The sequence below is a fragment of the Bos javanicus genome, chromosome 10 (genome assembly GCF_032452875.1).
Source record: "Bos javanicus breed banteng chromosome 10, ARS-OSU_banteng_1.0, whole genome shotgun sequence".
NCBI lineage: Eukaryota > Metazoa > Chordata > Mammalia > Artiodactyla > Bovidae > Bos > Bos javanicus.
In genome coordinates this window covers 57,110,058-57,121,369 of record NC_083877.1, presented here as the reverse complement: position 1 = coordinate 57,121,369, position 11,312 = coordinate 57,110,058, and the positions used below count along the sequence as shown (strand labels likewise).

The following is an 11,312-nucleotide window of genomic DNA, read 5'->3' as shown; positions in this document are numbered from 1 at the left end:
TAAACTTGGGGCTGCTTCGAGAGTGTGCTTTCCTTGCTAATGCTTCTCACGGTGCTGTCTGGGACCAATAACATCAAGATTTTGGGGTTGTTGGTTTTATTTTTATTTGATTTTATTTTGAAAAAAATTGCAGTGAAACTCTGAGGCCATAACTTCTAAAAGCACTAGCTGAGTCTTAAATCTATCCTAGTGCACCAGAGGTTGAAACCATTATCTCAATAACTAGACAAAAACCAAACTTCCTGCCACCCAGGCAGAACCCCATTTTAGCTATCTCGCTTCAAAGTCCACAATCAACTACATGTTTCAGATAAGCACCTGCCCACTGGAGTGCAGTCTTAGAGCCACACCATCTACCAACAAACAGCTCTTCCTCAGAAAGGAAATAAAACAGACACTGCACAAAATCACTTGATTCTGGAAAAATCAATATCAAGATTAGGTTTATTGTCTGCTTATATGATTAAAAATGACAAAGTGTTGCCTTTTATTTTCATAAAAAGACAGAAGTCTGAACAAAATAATTTACTATTGAGTTCTTGTTTCATTTGCCTGGCAAAACCTGGAGGAGGCTGAAAAAGCAGTTAGGAGGTGCAGTGGCCCTTGCTGGGCACGGGTGAACTTGCCATCGGAGGATGTGTGCTGCTGTGTGTGCGAAGAGAGTAGTTTCCTAAGGTCCAGTTTGCCCTAAGGCCAGGCCAGCTGGGTAGTTCTCAGTTCTTCCTCATTTCAAAGAAATGCTTGATCATCTGTCACTTGCCCTTACTTTCTTTAGCTCAAACCTGGGTTCCAGGTGTTTTTCCCCCCAAAATAACTATCAGGATCAGGCTGCTTCAGTGGCTGCACGACTCTGGCAGAGGCAGCACCAGGGCCTTGCTGGCTCCTTCAGACGTGGCCTCCCAGATCCCTTTCCAGCCACCCTGGATCTTAGGTCCTATGAAGCACTGCTCTGCCTCTGTGTGCATATGCGTGCGTGCGTGCGTGTGTGTCCCCGACCCACTACTTGGCCCGATTCACGCTCCCTCTTTGGGGAGGCTCTCGGGGTTCCACAGTCTGAGCTGCAATCAGGAAAATGGGGTTTTCGAAACCACTGTGGGCTGGATTCTCCAAGTGTTGCCGGCGGTGAGCGCATTCGAGGGACAAGACGGCTTTGGGCGCGCGCGCTGGTTACACCACTGCGGGGGTTATCTATCTACGTTAAAAACAAAAAGAAAAACAAAGAAAAAAAAAATCCACTGTATGAATCCCAGCTTAAATTCCCCTCCCCTATCTCGAAACCCCTAAAAACCCACTTAGAATCTACTCTCATCTCTAGGCTGCTGCTCTTGGGCAAGAGTCCCGCGTGCTCAGAGCATGCTCCCAGCCCGTTACTACCTTGTTCTAGAACAAGAGTGGCTCCCAGACGCACAAGGTTCATGGAGCGCGGTGCCCGAGAGAACAGTTTCACGCCGCTCATTTAGCACCATTAGGAAAATAACTACCTAGACGGTCCCTAAGAGCCCCAAATCCGCCTTCGGATTTGGAGTTGGAGCCGTTTGGCGGACTGCAAGCTCCGACTCATTTCTTAAACGCATTAATTTGCTCTCCATTTGTTCTGGAACCTAGTGGAAAACCTGGTGGTTGTGGAAATGAAACCTAACCAAACCATCTCCTCTACCGAGTCCCCACGGGCATAGCTTCTCCAAGGCCGTCCTGGCCTCCTCTTGGGGTGGAGGGTTTACGGTGTAGCGGCCGTGGATTACATGCTACTGGGAAATGTGACAAGCCCGGCTGGGCGCCGACGGCGGGCTAGCGTTGGTCGGGCCCCGCTCGCTGTCAGGCTTGACGTCTCTCTCTTCGCTGCCGGGGTGCCAGTTCAGCGCACCCTCGAATCGGAGCACTTTTCACGGAGACGCCCGAAGGGAGACCGAAAGGGCGCCTGGGTCCGGACAGGCTTATCTGAGGAAGCCACCTTGGGAAGGGGGAAGGCAGCCCGAGGGTTGAGAACTCGCCTGGCGCCTGCTTGGGGCAGCTCTGGACTCCTTTCCGCGTGAAGGCAAATTCAGCCACTAGCTTCTCGGGAAACAAGTCTGGTCTCTCCTTTCCTCTCCCGGACCCTCTCTCCAGCCTCTTTTCTCTACCTTCCTCCCTCTTTAGCCATGAGTACTCCGAAGCTGCTAGCCCTAGGGTCAAAGGTCAGGCCTTCACTGGGGGCTTGGGGGCGCAAGCGGCAGGGTTCGCCTTCTTCGTGCACTGGCGGGGAGCACGGGAGTGTCCAGGGCTGGACACCCATTGCCAACCAAAGAGAAAACAGACATTGAACTCAGAGCTCCCTCTTCCAGTACTTAGACCTCTTTGATGACAAGGAGAGTTGAAGGGGATGGTAGTTTAATTTAGAAAGTTGTATCCAGACCATAAAGTCACTCATCTGGATATTTTAGGAGTCATTTTTTTGGGGGAGGGAGTGGGTAATGATTTCCATAGGTGTCTCCATTGAGGTGGTTTTGAGCACAGGATTGACCTTTTAAGAGCAGGCTTTTGTTGCATCATTTCCCTTGCCCTAACCCTGGTCAGAGTTGGAAAGAAGTTGCCAGAAGGGCTCTAGGAGAGGTTAACGAATGCCCAGCTCTCCAAGTAGACAGATCTGTTCCAAAGGGACCGACCTTTCGCATGAGTAGGGGCAAGGCAGGCAGAGTAAAAAGCAGATCTCTATGCACATTCACGTGGCTTCATGTAATGAACACATCTCCATCAATTTCTGGAGGCAGAAGGCTCAATTTACTTGGGTTTTAGCCGAGGAATGTTCTTAGCCTCAGCTCTGACTACAGAGGAGCCTAGTAGTTAGAATTCTCTCTCCAACGAAAGTGATGGTCAATAGAATTCTCGGTATCAAATGAGCAATAATTTGCTGTGGCTACATGCTGGATAATGAAAGATGTTAGTGGGATCAATAAAAAATGAAAACACTTTTACTTACATCTTGAGTTACTGTTTTAAGTGAGCAAGAGGGATGCAACAAACCCAAAGCTAGGCTCAGATCCTCTGCAGACCCTCTCAGACTCACAAAGCTCTTTTACCACCGGAGTCTTTTTGCTGCCAGGACCTCTAACTTCCACCTTCTGTGCTCACAGGCAAGTGGGTTATTTATATCAAATTAACCCCTGGGAACCTGGTAATAGTTTAACTGTCAGGATTTTACATTTTTTCTTTTTTTCTGCACCCCGAATTAATTTTAAATTGTTTTGCATCAGAACTAAACTGTTTGTGGTTTACAGAAAAAGTAGGAAAACATCCCAAATCTGATTTGTCCATTGAAATGCTTATAAATGTGCACTCGACAGACAAACCCAGGGGGGCCTGTGTTCTTCCATTGTGTATGAAGAAAACACAGGTAAAAGGATAGACTAAATTCCTTTCAATTTGTTATTTGTGGCCATGAAATCTGGAAAATTCAGACATTAAAATCGTTTTTTTCCAGACTAGTTAATGCCCTCATCTTCATTCATAATCATTTCTTCTGTTCAATGTGTTTTTAATTTGCATTGGGTTTATTTATACGTTCCAGGCAGCTTCTCTCACCATTCAATCCCAAACACCTAGGAACATATCTGTTCCTTAAGAAACCTATTGCAAAACCATCCATAAAGCATTTAATATATATATATATTTAAGATACAAGACTGAAAAATATCCCAAGTGCTCTGCATAAAACAGGCTCAACGAAAAAGCTCGTTGTCAGACAGCTTCCAGCACCCGAACCGATATAAACAAAGAACATTGGGAAATGTGTGTTTGGTTGCTTCTGTGGATTTGAGAAGCCTATATTTTCTCACCATTAAAGGGGGCGGTGGGTGGGTGGGGAAAGACACGAATTTAGCCGCCGCTTTATGCTCTCTGACCAGAGGAGCTCGTTCTTCCATCGAGATAATGGTCAGTGCTGCAAGGACAGTGGCCTGAGATAATCCTGAGTACGTTTGTGTTGGATTTGCAGAGACAACAAGCCACCTGGGAGATTTAGAAAGCGGGAACCAGCCTAGGGAAGTGTAGACAAGTTCTAACTCGGGGTTTTCCCCAGGTCAGTGACCCTGGCTATCTCCATTTCTACGACTCGCACGGATGCAGGTGCAGTTCTGCCGCCGCATGCGGCTTCGCAGGAGAACCGCTCAAAGACCGCAGACGCGCGCTCGCGTACCCTCCACCACGCTTGGCACGCCTGGATATTTACACCCTATTTGGGAGGCCTCCTTCCCGCCCTCATTTGCTACTTTAAATTTGCCAGGAGGACCTGTTAGCGCCGAAGCTGGGTGGGCAGGGTGGGAGGGGGGCGCCCTCGCTCGGCTCCCTGACCGTGACGCGGCTTCTGCCCTCCGCCCTCGGTTCCCACCCTGTCTGTGTGGCTACAGGCTCAGCAGTGGACCAGCGACGCCGGGCCCCTGGAGCCCCTGCCCCGGCCTGTCCCCCACCCCCACCTCCGCACGCGCCAGTGAGAGAGGCTTACCCGGGTGGGCGAGTCGCGGCGCATTAGCGGATTTCATGGCAAGTTGCTTCTGTGACAAGTGATCAGGTTCACGTTTGAGGATTTGCCCCCTAGGAGGGAGGAAACGAGAGTCAATCTGCATAATTTCAAATGAGAAAGAAACCGGGAAACTGGGGAGCCTAACTTCTAGCTTCCTAATTCCCCCCTCCCCGGGATCCTATAAGCCCCCCACCCCCCACCCCGGAAACTGTAAGTACCCTCCGCTCCCGCCCCCGCACCAGTGCACAGTAAGAAAAAGTGATCCGCACAAGTCGCAGGTGATACCTTTTATTGCGCTCATTTTAAAGACAGGGACGGGATGGCTCCCTCCATGAAGCCTTTCTCGAAGCTCGGCCCCGGGGAGGTGGGTCAGCCAGGCCGCTTCAGGACCCCTCAGATTCCTGAAAGGTCGCGAGGTGAGGGGTGCAGAAAAGAGCGACCTCGGGCTTCGTGCCAAACGGCCCCCTTCAGCGCCCGGGTCTGAGCTAGGCGCGCAAACCCAAATTCCCTCCAGCGCCTTCGGCTCCATCTTTAAGTCCAGGCAAAGATCAATTCTCTCTCTCTCTCGCACGCACACATTTGCAGCCATAAATAAACAGCTCCCAGCTAAATCAGGAACCCGAGAAGAGAAAGAGAGAAAAAAGAAGAGAAGGATGAGATCCAAAGCACGGGTCTCGCTTCTCCAGAGCGCCGGAGGGCTCTTTTTGGTCCGGCTAGCCTTGCATTTGGGGTTGCAACTTGCATTTGAATAGCTGCCTGGGCTTGTTATGGACCCGGGAAAGCTCTGAAAGGGAATCACTATGCAAATTGTCCCAGTTACAATCGAAAGGTTCGATCTCCAGGAGCTGCCTGACGGAAGTTGATGTCAGCTATCTGTGCATTAGGGTTGCATTACCGCCTTCGCCGGCCTCCTCAACACCCCCGCTCGCGCCTGCCGGGGAGGCTTTTTTTTTTTTTTTTGCTTATGTGTATATTTTCCCTCAGTAATTAAAAATAAAGAAAGAAAGGGGAAAAAAAGGGGGAGGGGGCTTAAGGTGGCGATGTAGTTGGCTCGGGCCTGGGAGGCCCACGGGCAGAGGGGAAGAGGTGAGGTGCAGGCGGGGAGGGGGGTGGTGGTGGTAGTACTTTTGCAGCAGGTGTTGATGGTGCGTTTGAAATCAAACATTTAGAAATGGTTTTTTAGCGTTTTGCAGGCCTAGGCGGCGGCAAGGGGGTGGGAGCAGCGATGTCTGCCTCCGCCCGCCTGCTTGATCCTACAATGCCGGCTGCAGATCAATACCTGCTCACTGTAATCCCAGTAATTGTAGGGCTCGCAGCTTTTATTTTAAAGAAATAGGACACTAGGGCGCGGACGAGCGGCTGAGGCAGCGCTGCTGGACTCTGGTGCCTCCAGGCGCCTTTTGGGGCTCCCATCTATTACCCTAGAGCCCTGACAGCTCCTTGCAATGGGGTAGTTTTGGGGCACCAGCGCTCGGACATCAGCGTGGCTCGCGTGGCCTCCGGCCGAGAATGGCGCTCGCCCGAAGGCGCTCTTGGTGACTCAGGGCAGGCCGCGTGCGGTATGGGATCGGTCTTTTCCGGGCCTTTTCGCCGGCTCAGGAGGATGGACCCACCTGGGGATGGGCATCTTGGGCTTGGACGCTGGCCTGTTTGCCTTAGGCCGCACGGACTCCAGACCTCGACGCTTGGGGCCCGCGGTTGTTGGAATACGGGCCTTCGACACTGAGGCGAGACGTTTTGTCCCTTCTCGGCTGCCTTCCGGGGCCCGAGGCCTAGATAGGGCCTGCACTGTTTGGGTCGCTCGGCCTGGGAGGCTGGTTAGGGCGCTAGGAACCGGCTATTTGCCCGTGCGACCACTTAGGCGCTTGTTTCCTCAGGGGGCGCGGGGCCACGCCTTTGGCCGAGACCCACCAAGCCCGCCGCTCCCGCGGGCCTCCTGCTGCCTCTGCTGCCCGCCCCTTGTTGGCAGGGCCGGGGCAGGACCGCTGGGGCCTGGGGCCGCAGCCCCTGCGCGGCTGGCAGCCCGCAGCTTCTGGCGCCCCCGAAGATGACCATCTGTCATTCAATTAAGGTTTCAGGGCAGCTGATGGGGGAGCCAGGGTCAGCGACCTCAGGACAAAACGGCCTGCTGCCTCGGATAGGAGAAGTTCAAATGTTAAATGCAGAACATTGTGCCCACTCCTAGACCCAGCCCCTACCCGGCCTCAGGTCCGGCCGGTGGACAGCAGCGGGGTGAAGGGCAGCGGTCATTAGCACTTAGATTTCAGCTCTGGGCCGGGCTCCTTCTGTTGGGTCATTTTGACCAGAGAACCTTTAACCCTTTCACGCCAGCCCACCCTCTAGGGAAAGCCAGCTTGTCTGATGGAGGAAAGAAAGAGGGCGATCAGATGCACCCATATAAAGAGGGGTCACATTGTATTTCGGGTCACTTCTTAATTGGAGAAGAAAACCTACAAGACAGAAGGAAAACAGTTCATTATAACCAAAACAAACTATGAGGTCTTAATAGTTTAATTTTCTAATTTTTAGTTTTGGGGGAGAAGTGCATTCATCAGATATGATCAGGGAACTAACTACTGGGCCAGTATGGGGAGAATGGATTTGTTTAAAAAAAGTTCCAAACTTTCCACCCATATTTAACTGTATTTACCCAAACGTGTGCGAGTGGTGATGAGCTTAAGCCAGCCACACAAAACTTCATTTAAATGTTGGTGATGAAGTTTCCACTGCAGCCAGCCTCATCTTCAGTTGAAAATAGATTGGACAGTTGGTCTTTCCCTTTGGGGACTTTCTCATAATAAAATGAGATTAAAAATAATTTTAATTGAATGGAATTCATAAAATACATTAATTAGGCATTCACAGGCTATGGGCATTTAGGTGTTAATATTCCTGGCTTCCCTACACGGACAGAAGGAGAAGCAGCCACATACTTAGCAGTTTTCAATGGAAGATCCAACTATTCCTCTCAATTATTAACCGTGAAGCCTGAAAACTATTCTATTAGCAAGATATCATTTAAAGGCTTGGAAAACTAGGTCTTTCAGCAGGCTAGTTGGTAATAAAGGAAGGAATTGGGGCTTCTGGCTTCCAGCCCCACTTCTCAATATCAAACTTAGCCTTTACTTTTTGGAAGTAACTATCAAGAAATCAATGAATCAATCAGACATTCAGCATGGAAGCACCTTAGCAAATTTTTCATTGGATAACAATGAATAATACATGGCCCTCCAGTATATTGACTGTGGTAAATGGTCTTTAAGATAAGGTGCTGCAACAAGTATCTTTAAATAAAATCAAAATAAAAAGTTTACCACAGTCATAATAAATTGTTCAGTCATCCTCCTATTGACTCACATAGCATCTTTCTTCAGGGGCATTTGGAGTTATTTTTTCCCCCTTACAAACAGACCAGAACAAATTGATGAATTGAGCTTTCACTATGCTAATTTAGACATTATAAATATTTAATTAACATCCCTAATAGCCAGTCATAGAGGGCCCGGCTCTACTTTACACTATTCTTAATCTAAAGTAAATGCTTTTCCCATTAATAGCCTGATGCCATATTAGCAGCTTCCTCGGTAAAAGGGCCCCACTTAGACTAAAAGGAGGCAGCATTGAGTAGTCTGCATTAGATAGGGGTTTATTCTTGTTTGTAAAGAATCCAGGGAATGGTATCAACTCTCTACAAATTCCACCTTTCCCAGTTCTTGCTTAGACTATTCTAATAGGGACAACCTTGCAATTTTACTTTTCTAGACAAGGTAATATTTTGAGTTTTTACTAGAATAAAAATGAATTTATTTTAGTAAGATTTATATTAAAAAGTGAATCATAGGTAGTGGATGACAAATTGCCAACTGTAGAATTTACTAGCCTTTTCAACAGAGTGGGGCAGGGGAAAGAATTCTGTACTAGGAGTCTTGTAACGCTCACTAGTGATGGGACCCTTGGGCAAGGCATTTAACCACTCTGAGCCTCAGTTTTCCCTTTTAATAAGTCACATAGTGCCTATGCCACAAGGTTACTTTAATGATTAAATGGGAGAATATATGTGAAATTACTTGGCATATAGTTCAGTTCAGTTCAGTTGCTCAGTCGTGTCTGACTCTTTGCGACCCCATGAATCGCAGCATGCCAGGCCTCCCTGTCCATCACTAACTCCCGGAGTTCACTCAGACTCACATCCATCGAGTCAGTGATGCCATCCAGCCATCTCATCCTCTGTCGTCCCCTTCTCTTCCTGCCCCCAATCCCTCCCAGCATCAGAGTCTTTTCCAATGAGTCAAGTCTTTGCATGAGGTGGCCAAAGTACTGGAGTTTCAGCTTTAGCATCATTCCTTCCAAAGAAATCCCAGGGCTGATCTCCTTCAGAATGGACTGGTTGGATCTCCTTGCAGTCCAAGGGACTCTCAAGAGTCTTCTCCAATACCACAGTTCAAAAGCATCAATAGATACTCAATATTGGGTTAATTCCTAAATGACTCCCAAATATTCATTAACCTTTCTCTCCCCTTATGTTTATTCTTGTCTTCTGTAAACTATTTTCTTATCATAATCTAACATTATCTTTGCAAATGTAGTTTGTCTCATCAATTCTTGGATCTAGTTTCTGTAACGTGAAGTGGGGGAAAACTGGGAGGCTTAAACTCTGACCAGGACACAATTTAAGAACAGATACTAGAATTTAGACTTTTTAAAGTTCTGAGTCATAAACTCTGATCACTGAAATGTCCTTACACAATAGTCCTTGTGTGGATTAGATAGATTCTAGAAGTAGCATTATATTTCCCAGGGGGTAGGAATCAGGCCAGAACTGAGAGTTCAAGAAATTAGAAACTCTCCAGGCTGATCTAACTCTGGGACTAAAATCTGCAGGTGCCAAATATTAGAGTAAAGAGCTAAAGAAAGAAAGTTTCAGACACAATTTAAATTTAAAACATTAAAAAGAAAAGCCATTTGTTCTTTGTGTTTGATCTTTGTTAATTTGATTAATATGTGTCTTGGGGTGTTTCTCCTTGGGTTTATCCTGTTTGGGACTCTCTGGGTTTCTTGGACTTGGGTGATTATTTCCTTCCCCATTTTAGGGAAGTTTTCACTTATTATCTCCTCAAGTATTTTCTCATGGTCTTTCTTTTTGTCTTCTTCTTCTAGAACCCCTATGATTCGAATGTTGTAGCGTTTAATATTGTCCTGGAGGTCTCTGAGATTGTCCTCATTTCTTTTAATTCGTTTTTCTTTTATCCTCTCTGATTCATTTATTTCTACCATTCTATCTTCTAATTCACTAATCCTATCTTCTGCCTCTGTTATTCTACTATTTGTTGCCTCCAGAGTGTTTTTAATTTCATTTATTGCATTATTCATTATATATTGACTCTTTTTTATTTCTTCTAGGTCCTTGTTAAACCTTTCTTGCATCTTCTCAATCCTTGTCTCCAGGCTATTTATCTGTGATTCCATTTTAATTTCAAGATTTTGGATCAATTTCACTATCATTATTTGGAATTCTTTATCAGGTAGATTCCCTATCTCTTCCTCTTTTGTTTGGTTTGGTGGGCATTTATCCTGTTCCTTTATCTGCTGGGTATTCCTCTGTCTCTTCATCTTGTTTAAATTGCTGAGTTTGGGAGTCCTTTCTGTATTCTGGCAGTTTGTGGAGTTCTCTTTATTGTGGCGTTTCCTCGCTGTGTGTGGGTATGTAGAGGTGGCTTGTCAAGGTTTCCTGGTTAGGGAAGCTTGTGTCGGTGTTCTGGTGGGTGGAGCTGTATTTCTTCTCTTTGTTCAGTCGCGCTATGGGGAGGGAGGGAGGGATGCTGCAAACAAATGACACTGGCGTGCGCTCGCAGTGCCTCAGCCACACTGGGTCTGCCCCCGCTCACGGCGCGTGTAGCCTCCCTGCCCACACTGCTCAGGCTCTAGGTTGTTCCGCCGGGAACAATCCGAGGCTGGTCCTGGGTTGCATGCACCTCCCAGGTCCAAGCCGCTCAGGTTCAGGCACTCGGGTAGTCCTCAGAGGCGCAGACTCAGTTGGGGCTGCGTTTTGTGCTCTTCCCAGGTCCGAGCAGCTCAGGTGATGAGGTGTTTGGCGAGCGCCAATGCTGCGACTTATCGCCTCCCCGCCACTTAACGGGGCCTCCGTTAAGGTTGGGGCCTCCCCAACCAAAAGACAAAGACTGGCTGAATGGATACAAAAACAAGACCCCTACATATGTTGTCTACAAGAGACCCACCTTAAAACAGGGGACACATACAGACTGAAAGTGAAGGGCTGGAAAAAGATTTTCCATGCAAATTGGGACCAAAAGAAAGCAGGAGTCACAATACTCGTATCAGATAAATTAGACTTTAAAACAAAGGCTGTGAAAAGAGACAAAGAAGGTCACCACATAATGATCAAAGGATCAATCCAAGAAGAAGATATAACAATTATAAATATATATCCACCCAACATGGGAGCACCACAGTATGTAAGACAAATCCTAACAAGTATGAAAGGAGAAATTAACAATAACACAATAATAGTGGGAGACTTTAATACCCCACTCACACTTATGGATAGATCAACTAAACAGAAAATTAACAAGGAAAAAAAACAAAACAAAAACATGTATCTATAAAGCTCACTAAAGTAAAGCACAGTAAAATGAGGTATGGCAATAAAAGGCGTTAAATTTATCAAATAAAAAAAAAATAATAAAGTGCTGAAAAATTAAAGCTGTCAATTCTGTAATAGATATCCATTGAAAGTATCTTTTGAAATGGGGGTGAAAACACCTTCAGAGAAATGAAAGCTAAGGAAGCATGCCCGAGC

The 11,312-nt window shown here is 47.1% G+C and overlaps 1 long non-coding RNA gene across 2 annotated transcripts; it reads right to left on the bottom strand.

Moving 5' to 3' along the window:
• Positions 1–426: 426 nt before the first annotated feature.
• On the bottom strand, positions 427–6,412 carry LOC133254633 (uncharacterized). Of its 2 annotated transcripts, XR_009738729.1 has the most exons (4): positions 6,109–6,412; positions 4,781–5,101; positions 4,478–4,566; positions 427–1,192 (listed from the first exon to the last, which is right to left on the bottom strand). It is a non-coding gene; the product is annotated as an uncharacterized LOC133254633 (long non-coding RNA). The 2 variants fall into 2 exon arrangements; XR_009738728.1 differs by lacking the exon at positions 6,109–6,412 and having other exon boundaries at positions 4,781–5,374.
• Positions 6,413–11,312: the final 4,900 nt, after the last annotated feature.